This window comes from Gastrolobium bilobum, unplaced genomic scaffold (assembly GCF_033153095.1).
Source record: "Gastrolobium bilobum isolate Gb01-03AN ecotype WA unplaced genomic scaffold, APGP_CSIRO_Gbil_v1 utg1738, whole genome shotgun sequence".
NCBI lineage: Eukaryota > Viridiplantae > Streptophyta > Magnoliopsida > Fabales > Fabaceae > Gastrolobium > Gastrolobium bilobum.
In genome coordinates this window covers 18466-27437 of record NW_026898452.1, presented here as the reverse complement: position 1 = coordinate 27437, position 8972 = coordinate 18466, and positions in this window count along the sequence as shown.

Genomic DNA, 8972 nt, shown 5'->3' with positions numbered 1-8972 from the left:
CCCTTCACCATTCAGCGCCTCCTTCTCTCTCTCTCTCTACCATTTTTGAATTTCAAACTTTCTCCTCCTTCTCTCTAGATTTCCACCATCAAAACTCCATCAAATCACCAAATTTTCTTCACAAAACTTATTCCTTTCATCCTCCTCTTCAAGAACATACCATTTTTGTTTTTGGAAACCAAAATTTTATGGTGGAAACCCTCACATACAGCCACAATTTTAGGGTATCTTCAAGCCATGGAGATGATGGTTTGAGTTCTCTTGGAAGAACACTCCTTTAGTGCTTGTTTCCTTGAGTTTTAGAGTAAGTTTCTTGAATCCTCTTCTTGAAAAATCTCACATTTGAGTTGTGTTCTTGAGTTCTAACTTTGATTCTTTCTTCAAGGTGTGTTCTTTGTGGAAAAGAGGCATCTTTGCTTGAGAAAAGTGGAAGCTTGAAGCCTTGGAGCTAACTTGAAGATGTAAGCATGAATCTTTGGAGAAATGATGAATAAAACCCTCATCCCCTTCACTATGCAATTCGATCATCATGATGTTTCTATGGGGTTGATGTTTTAATTTGATAAAAATAGGTTCTTGATGTTGTAAAGGGTGGAAAATTATAAGTGGAACCAAGGAAAATGTGAAAAATGTAATCTTTAAGCTTAAGAACACTAATCTTGCTTAAGGATGGAATTTAAACCCTAATGACACTATCATGTCAAATCTTCCCTAATGAGTATAATTAGGATTTTATGTTTAAAATTTAATTAAATAGTGGATTAGTGGACTAATTAAGTGTAGGACTTAATTAATTAAAGAAATGGTGGAATAAACAAGTGAAAAACCCTAGTTTCCACCTCCTACACATTCGGCCAATGGAGGATGACTTAGGGTTAGTATGTAAAAATTGATGTTAGGACCTAATTAGGATACTAATCAAGGATTAAAGTGAGGTGGATCATGCATAATGGATTAATTAATTATAAAACCCTAAAAATGAACCTAATTAGGGTTTAGAAGCACTAATTATGTAATTAGTGAACTTAATGAACTAAGATCTAATGTGACTGTGTGGGAATGAATAAGTGACCTAATCATAGAAAAATCCTAAAAATAAAGTAACCTGGGGTTTCTAATCAAAGATATTTAGGGTTTGCTAATTAAACCTAATTATGGAGCTAGTTGACAACCTAGGCTTAAGACTAGTTTATGGACACATGATCAAGTAATCTAATGAAAGAAAATACTAATGAATAATACCCTATACAATTTGGCCATGTGTGATATAATTAGGGTTTTAGGTACAAAAATTGTATTTAAGGATGATTTAGGGTTCAATGTGTGTTCAAGGCTTGAATCAACTTGCAAATTGAAAATCTAGCCTAGGGTTTACCTAAGGATATAATTTCGGCCATGAAGGAATATGATGACTTCGAAGTGTTGAAAATAATCTATGTTACATTAATGGTCCTAGAGTGTGGTGCTAAGGTTATGCATAGTGTTTGAATTATGTGGTGCTTATGTAACAAGTTAACACTTCATAGTGCACTAGAAACATGTAATTAAGTAATAAATGGTCTAGACTTGTAATGGGCATATTATTGTAATATAAGTACGAAATATGGAATCATTAAATGGTTAAGTCTTGTATATGACTTGATTAATTACTATGTAATTAATGATGTGAATGATTCCCACCCTAGGTGTGCCTAGTGAACCTTGCACTTGAGGATTGTTTTGGAGCATACGTATTATATTGGAGTGTGGGCTTGTGCTAAGCTCCTTGAGGTAAGCTCCTAGTTTTGGTTGCTCCTCTCTCTTGTGGCCCCACCATGATGGTGGAAATTATGGTTGAATTATATGAAAGTATGTGATATATTGTATATGTGCATTCATTCACATTCATATAGATATTATATGATACTTGATGTTATGAGCATTCTGGCCAGTGATTCTGGTATGTAGACTGCCTATGGCTTGACCCTGAGAGACATACTAGGCATGTTGGACATGTCAGTTACTATTCTTGGGGAGAGCTCTTGAATAGTTAACCAAAGGATGAATTATGATGCTATGTTTATGCTATATGTTTGTTATATATGCTTTATATCTGACTTGTCATGCAGGAAGTGGGCTCAAGAGATTAGAGGATCCTCTAAGAACCTTGAGCTTACTGAGATGTTGTTATCTCACCCCTTTTTGGAGACATCATCTCATGTACCCATGGTAGCTGTGAGTAATTTAAGGGCAAGGGCCCAGCTATGGATTAGTGGACTGATGCTGCTATTTATGTTACACAGTTATTTGATTATATGGCATAGGTAGTGTTTTGAGATACCTAGATAGATTGTGTTGAGACTTTGTTGATGTATGTAATAATGCTCAGATTATTATTATTTGAGCTTTTGGATTATGGATGTATGTATTATGAGTTATGTTAGATGCATGTGATGAGGACACATAGACATGATATATGGATTTATTAATTTGGGCACGGAGCCATTTTGTATGTACTGACCCATTGAGGGGATTGCAGTCCGTGTAGGACTTGCAAGTTGTCTGTTATTTGACTGTGTTTCTCAGGTGTGATTGTGTATGAGATTTTTATCTCCCAGTTATCCTTTAAACAGCCGTTATGTTGTCTGTGAGACTCCTTTAGGAATGACACTTGTTTTCATATCTGGTTGGTCAATGGCCACTAGTAATAGCTAATGGGACTTAGATAGTAGATTATGATGTTAAAATTATGCGAATGTAATATATTATGTGAACGCTTTTAGAAACATTTTCAGAAAATATCTTGGAAAAAGTTTATTCGTATTTTTACAAGACGTTTTATTAATTATTCAATAAAATCTTTCGTTGTGTATGCTATAATATCATGATAGTAACAACCGGAATACACAGGGTGTTACAAGAGGAGACCTAACCAAAATTATTAAACTTAGTTCCCTTCTTATCATGGCCTTTGGATTAGGCCAAGAGTGTTACCCAGATTAATGAGCGTTACTAATATCTAAATCTAAACAAAAACAACACTTAATCAAACAAACCTATATAATAAACCTCCATATAAATTATGACTTAATTAAAACAAGAAAAACAAATATAATTGTCGTCACAATAATTAGAAATATTTCTAACATATGTCTCCTATTTATAATATTATTCTAGTAGTCCTCTTAGGTGTGTTGCTTTATTTTTTGCTAATGGAGGGTTATTTTTTATAAGGATGGCATGAATATCTCCATCAACTTTTGAATTTGAATAAGACCTGGATTTGGATAAAATTTATTTAAATTTTTATTTTCAAAATGTCTTTTAAATTTAGTTAAACTTCATTAAGAATACATCTGAAAATTCAAATTAAATATAAAACAGATGTGAAAGACTACTTTTTTCAAAAATAAAATAAATTAAATTAAAGAAAAAACTAAATAAAAATAAATAAAAGTTCTAAACAATTAAAACGAAAAAATGTGTAATTTACAAAGTCACTATAATCCTTAAGCACTAGAAAAATTGAAAGAAAAACATTAAAAAAATTATTTTATTTTGTTTATTTCTCTCTTTTCTTTGGGTCACTCCAACAGACGTGTGGAATGGGATTTAAAAGGCGTGATGAAAATATACGAGAAAGAGGACCCATTTGAAGGGCACCAGTTGAACATACTGCGAGTTTTGATCCTCATGGGAAAGGACTTTAGTGGCGTCAAAATCCATTATTTAATCATTTTGCTTCCCCCACTAAGCCCCAAAGCTTAGAAAGTAGAATATTAGTCAAAACAGGTGATAATATATTTGAAGGTTTGACCATATCTAGGCAAATTATCATTCAACAAAACCATATATATATTGAGTGAAGTATAACCGGTCATATTTAGTGTAGTTTATAAGAGTTTGTAAACAAAAAATTTGTAAATATAACTTTCTCCATATATATATATATATATATATATATATATAGGGAAAAACATTTCTCAAGTTGCTTGAGACAATGTTATCTTCGGCCACTCCAAAACTACGTCGTTTTGTTTATTTATTTCCTTATATTAATTGATTTATCTTTAAATGGTTATGATTCTATTTTTCTCTCTCTTCATTTATCAGCATTGATCCATCTTTGTACAGTTATGATTTAGTAGCCGGAGATAACATTGTCTCAAGTAGCTTGAGAAATGCTAAGCCCATATATATATATATATATATATGATAATTGAATATCGAAGTCAAGTAATTTTTAATGGGATTTGATACCACTTGATCAACTATTGCTTTTAAGAAAGGGAGTGTAAGCCGAAATTGAGCTAATAAAACGAATTTAATAAAATTTAAACTTGAAATTAAGTAAATTTATAAAGGGACTTGATGTTACCTTAACTAAGCGTCTAAGGAAAACCATCTCTATACATCTAGTTTTGCAAGTCAGAAATAACAAATAAAATAAAATAAAATGTAGTCCCTTGCATACAAAAAGGTGAAAAAGTATGACAAAGAAGGTACTTGTGAAGCAAAGCAAGCATATGAAGAATTTGAGAGCGTTGTGTTGGGGTGGGGAGCTAAGAAGGCCGGAATGGGAAACCATCTTCAAGCAGACAAAACCCCGTTTGAACGGGACAACATGGGGTTTGGTATTCAGTTTATGTGTAACACTTTTCTTTTCTTTTTAAGCATATTGTGTAACACACTTTTCCTTTAAATATGGATTCTCCTTAGCCCAAAACCACATGGCTTTGGGTATTGTGGGTTGTGGAGTCTCCACCATCAGCACCACCACTTTTGGATACAGCTAGATGTCCTACAATCTCTACAAAAGTAATGAGATTTATTTAATTTATATAATTTCATTAGTTTAATTTTCTTTTCTTTTCATTAAAACTATGTATTTTAAATCTACATGTAAATGCACCGGGGGGAAGGGGGATTTGAAATTTGAAAAGAGAGTATCTTTGAAAAAATATGGTTTGGTTTTTAATCTTTTACCCTTTCATCAATATTTTCTTTTGAATGCTCGTCTTTGTTATATTATGAAGTATTATATTATAGAGCAGTGTTATATACTTTTTTAAATGAGTTTTTTTTTTAAAAAAAAAAATCATTTATTAACAATAAAAAGACCAACAAAGGATATTAGATATAAAATTTGACAAATCCTACAATTAAACATGGACATCATTCAGCTTTAAAGATTAACGGCTAAGCTGACGAGTAATGTTATACTCTCACTCTCACTATGAATACAAAATAATGATACAGATGAATCTTCAGACTCAAGAAAACACTAGGTGGTGTTTGGTTGGGTGGATTTTGAAATAACCCCATGCAAATGAAGTTGGCATTCCTCAAAGCATATGTTTGGTTGACAGTGAATTGAGTGAACACCCAGGCAAGCTCAATGTCTATCATTCTCATTTTTGTGCCATTTTCCTATGCTTCTGCACTGTTTAGAATCCATTTTAGAAGGTGGTTTTTTAAAGAAACTCAGCTAAACCATATAAGACCCACAACATATGAGACCACAATACCCTCCACATTGGGCAAGCATCGTTCTTTTCTTCTATTGGTAATGATGCTGTTTCATCCTTTTCTTCTCACTTTGGTGTGCATTTCTGTGTTCTTTTGGGGGCTTAGGGGCAGATTCAATTATTTACAGCCTAGAAGTTTAGCACCACTCATATTTTAGGGCATTCGATGAGAAGTTAGAACACAGTTTAGACCCAAGCATCATGATAATGCAGAGAGAAAGAGCTAATTATTCGTTTCTCTATTTGTTCTAAGAAATTAACTAGCCCTTTTCATGTGGCATGCAGTGTCTCTCAAAAATTACAAATAAGGTTATTTTTGTAAAATTACCTAATTTTCCCATCTATATTTTACCTACAACCAAACATAGATTTCTTAAAAGTTACCTAATTTCTCCAGTAAAATTTTTTCTAACCAAACAACTTTTTTTTACATTTTCCTACCTATCTCACTTTCCAACTATTTTCCTATGTATCACATTTTCCTATCATTCTACTCAAAAACCTTCAACCAAACACCCCCTAAAATATGACAGATCTAATTAGAATCTACCATTAGTTGTATTTCTTAAATAAACATAGGATAAATTATGATTCGTATGGAAGTATATTGTATATTCCACTTAATCTAAGTTTCTATACATATCTATAATATTAATTAGTGAGGGTAACATCATAAGCCTTAAATCAATGGCTCGTGATGGAAAGACTTAGAATTAATATAATTTAGCTATGTCCCCACTTCATAGTGATGGAGTTACGGCGGGGCTAAAAGGGTGATTCCCCTCAAATTCATGCTGACCTTTGTCTAAAATTCTATTGAAACTTAAGAGAAAGATATTGCAGCATAAACTCGTCTCTTCTCAAACTTAGTCTTTGAACTTTCGTTATTATTATCTTCTTTAAATCTAGCTATGCATTGACCCATTATAGTGTTAATTATTACCCTACTGCTTAAATTTGTATATATGAATTTTGCTTCATTTGCCTCTTGTCACAAAACCTTCTGACTCTCAGATATTGCTACTCCATTCCCTATATATAGAAACATATTTAATTGTTTCACAACTTGCTCCATCAAGAGTTGCAAAGAGGAATTGTGAAGTGCAAATAAAGCTGTAACCTTTGAAATAGCAGCATGACCATTTCTTCGAATAAAAAATCATGTATTCAACAACTAAGACTAATAGAGGTATTCTAGTTTTATATAATCCATAATCCTGATTGTCTATCTCAAATTTCATTACCACGGATACTTCTATTCCCTCACTTCAGTAAATATTAATTAGCATTGCAAATACTCATTTGGTCAAACAATAATTAACATAATAAATATTGGCTAAATGATAATTTAAATTATTTCGCAGAAAATGAGGAATACAATTTGATAAATGATTTTTATTTTTCATTTTTGACGGAGTAATTCAAATTTGACTAAACAACAATTTACATTATTTCGCCAATAATGAAAACAAAATAAATTATCAAATTGTGATTGATAATAATTAATTTATAATTACGAATTGTGATTAGATAATTGAATCTTCTTCATTTTTGGCGAATACAATTTGAATTATTTTCTCAATAATGAAATTTTTTATCATATCATGATTATAATAATTAATAACCCATAATAATTTAATTTAATAAGATTATTAAAAGGCTAATTATTTTGGAAGAAACTTAAATTTTTATTCTGACCTAATTTGGGGAGAAAATTAAATACTAAAATTTTTGGGGGAAATATGCCAAAGTTATAAAAGGCCTAAAATTTATATAGATATATTAGACCAAAGTTACAAAAGCCTTATAATTTATTTTGATATATTAGATTCAACTTGAATCATGAATATTATGAATTACAAATGTGGGGGCTCAAGGTTATTAGTTGGTGAAGAGAGAAATGAGGGGCAAAACTATCATTTCCCGGAATTAATATTTTAAAAGAAAAAGACAAATTTCCCTTCCCTTATCTCCTTTTCATTCGCCTCTCTCTTTTTCCTTCCTTTCTCTCATGTGTGTCCCTATTCTTTTGCCAAGAGCAAAATTTTGTCGTTTCCCTTGGTAAATTAAGGTATAAGACATGACCAATTGTTGGAATTTCATGATGAAAAACATAAGGGGCTAGGATTTGAGTTTGAGTAATGGGTTGTTTTCATGGGTAGTGACACTCTAATATTTTGTTTTTCCATGGAGAAGGTGAAACTCTAAGAGGAAGAAGTTCATAGTGAATTGAACCCTCATTCATTGAGATTTTAGAAAATGGGTAAGTGCCCTAACACTAGCTTCTTGGAATACCTTAGATAATGATGTGTAATTATGAAATTCATGCCTTATTGAATGTTATTTTTAATTACCATAGGTGATTGGTGATACTCCCTTGGTAGCTAGTTTGATAACTTTTGTTTGGAACCTTGACTTTGAGGAAATCGTAAACAATGTAATTCCTTAGATTTTTGGAGGCTTAGCCCTAATTGGGTTTCACCATGATTCAGAAGAATCATGGATTATACTTGCATTTAAAGTATTGTGACATTTATGAAATAACTTCATTGTTTATGTATTTATGATGTGAATGAGATTGATTAATGCATTATACTGTAAAGATAGAAACATGATATGTCACAATAGAGAAAGACAATGATTCATGCTATGAATTGTAATGAGCAATCATTATCTATATTAAATTATTTGTGCTTGTGATTGCTAAAAGAACTTAGCCAAAGTGCGGGGCTTCCTTTGGAGAATTAAGACTAAGAGCGACAACTCTTGGAAGTCCTGAGATCCTAAGAGTCGAGCTAAAGGAGCAATCTGAGAGGTTTGAGATACCAGTAAGCAGTGATGGTTGTTATTTTGATGTTTGTGGTTATGATGAGATGTTATTATTTATGTATGTATATATGAATGATAGTTGTTAATTCATGAAGTGTCTAACCTTTTATGTAGGAAAGTGAACCAAGGTGAGGAAAAGTCCTCAAAAGTTCTTGGAATTATTGAGATCGTATCTTATCCCTCTAGGGACATATTGTAGGTCCACATGGCAAATGAGCTAGCCACATCCAGGGGACTTAGCTTCATGGATATTGAGAGTGGCTCGAAGAAGAATATTTAGTTTATTGCAAGTTTTGTAATTAATTATAAGGAATATACTTGATGTTTTATGCTTTGATATGGTTTTACGGATGTTGAACATTATGTAGTTAATCATGGTAGATTAAAATGCTTTGGTACATTTGTTAAGTCTAAGAACATGTTTGATGTTTGATACTTGAGTTTTGGTTGTAGATGAAATGCTTTTTGTAACAAGATAGTTGCCACTATTACAATGCGTTGATGTGCATGCTAAAGCGCCGCAGGAGGGCATTGTGTAGTGCCCTGGAATCGTAATCCATTGTTACAACACGCTAAAGCGCCAACACAGGGTGCCATAGAGCACTACCTAGCGCGCTTAAACGTACCGGCACCTAA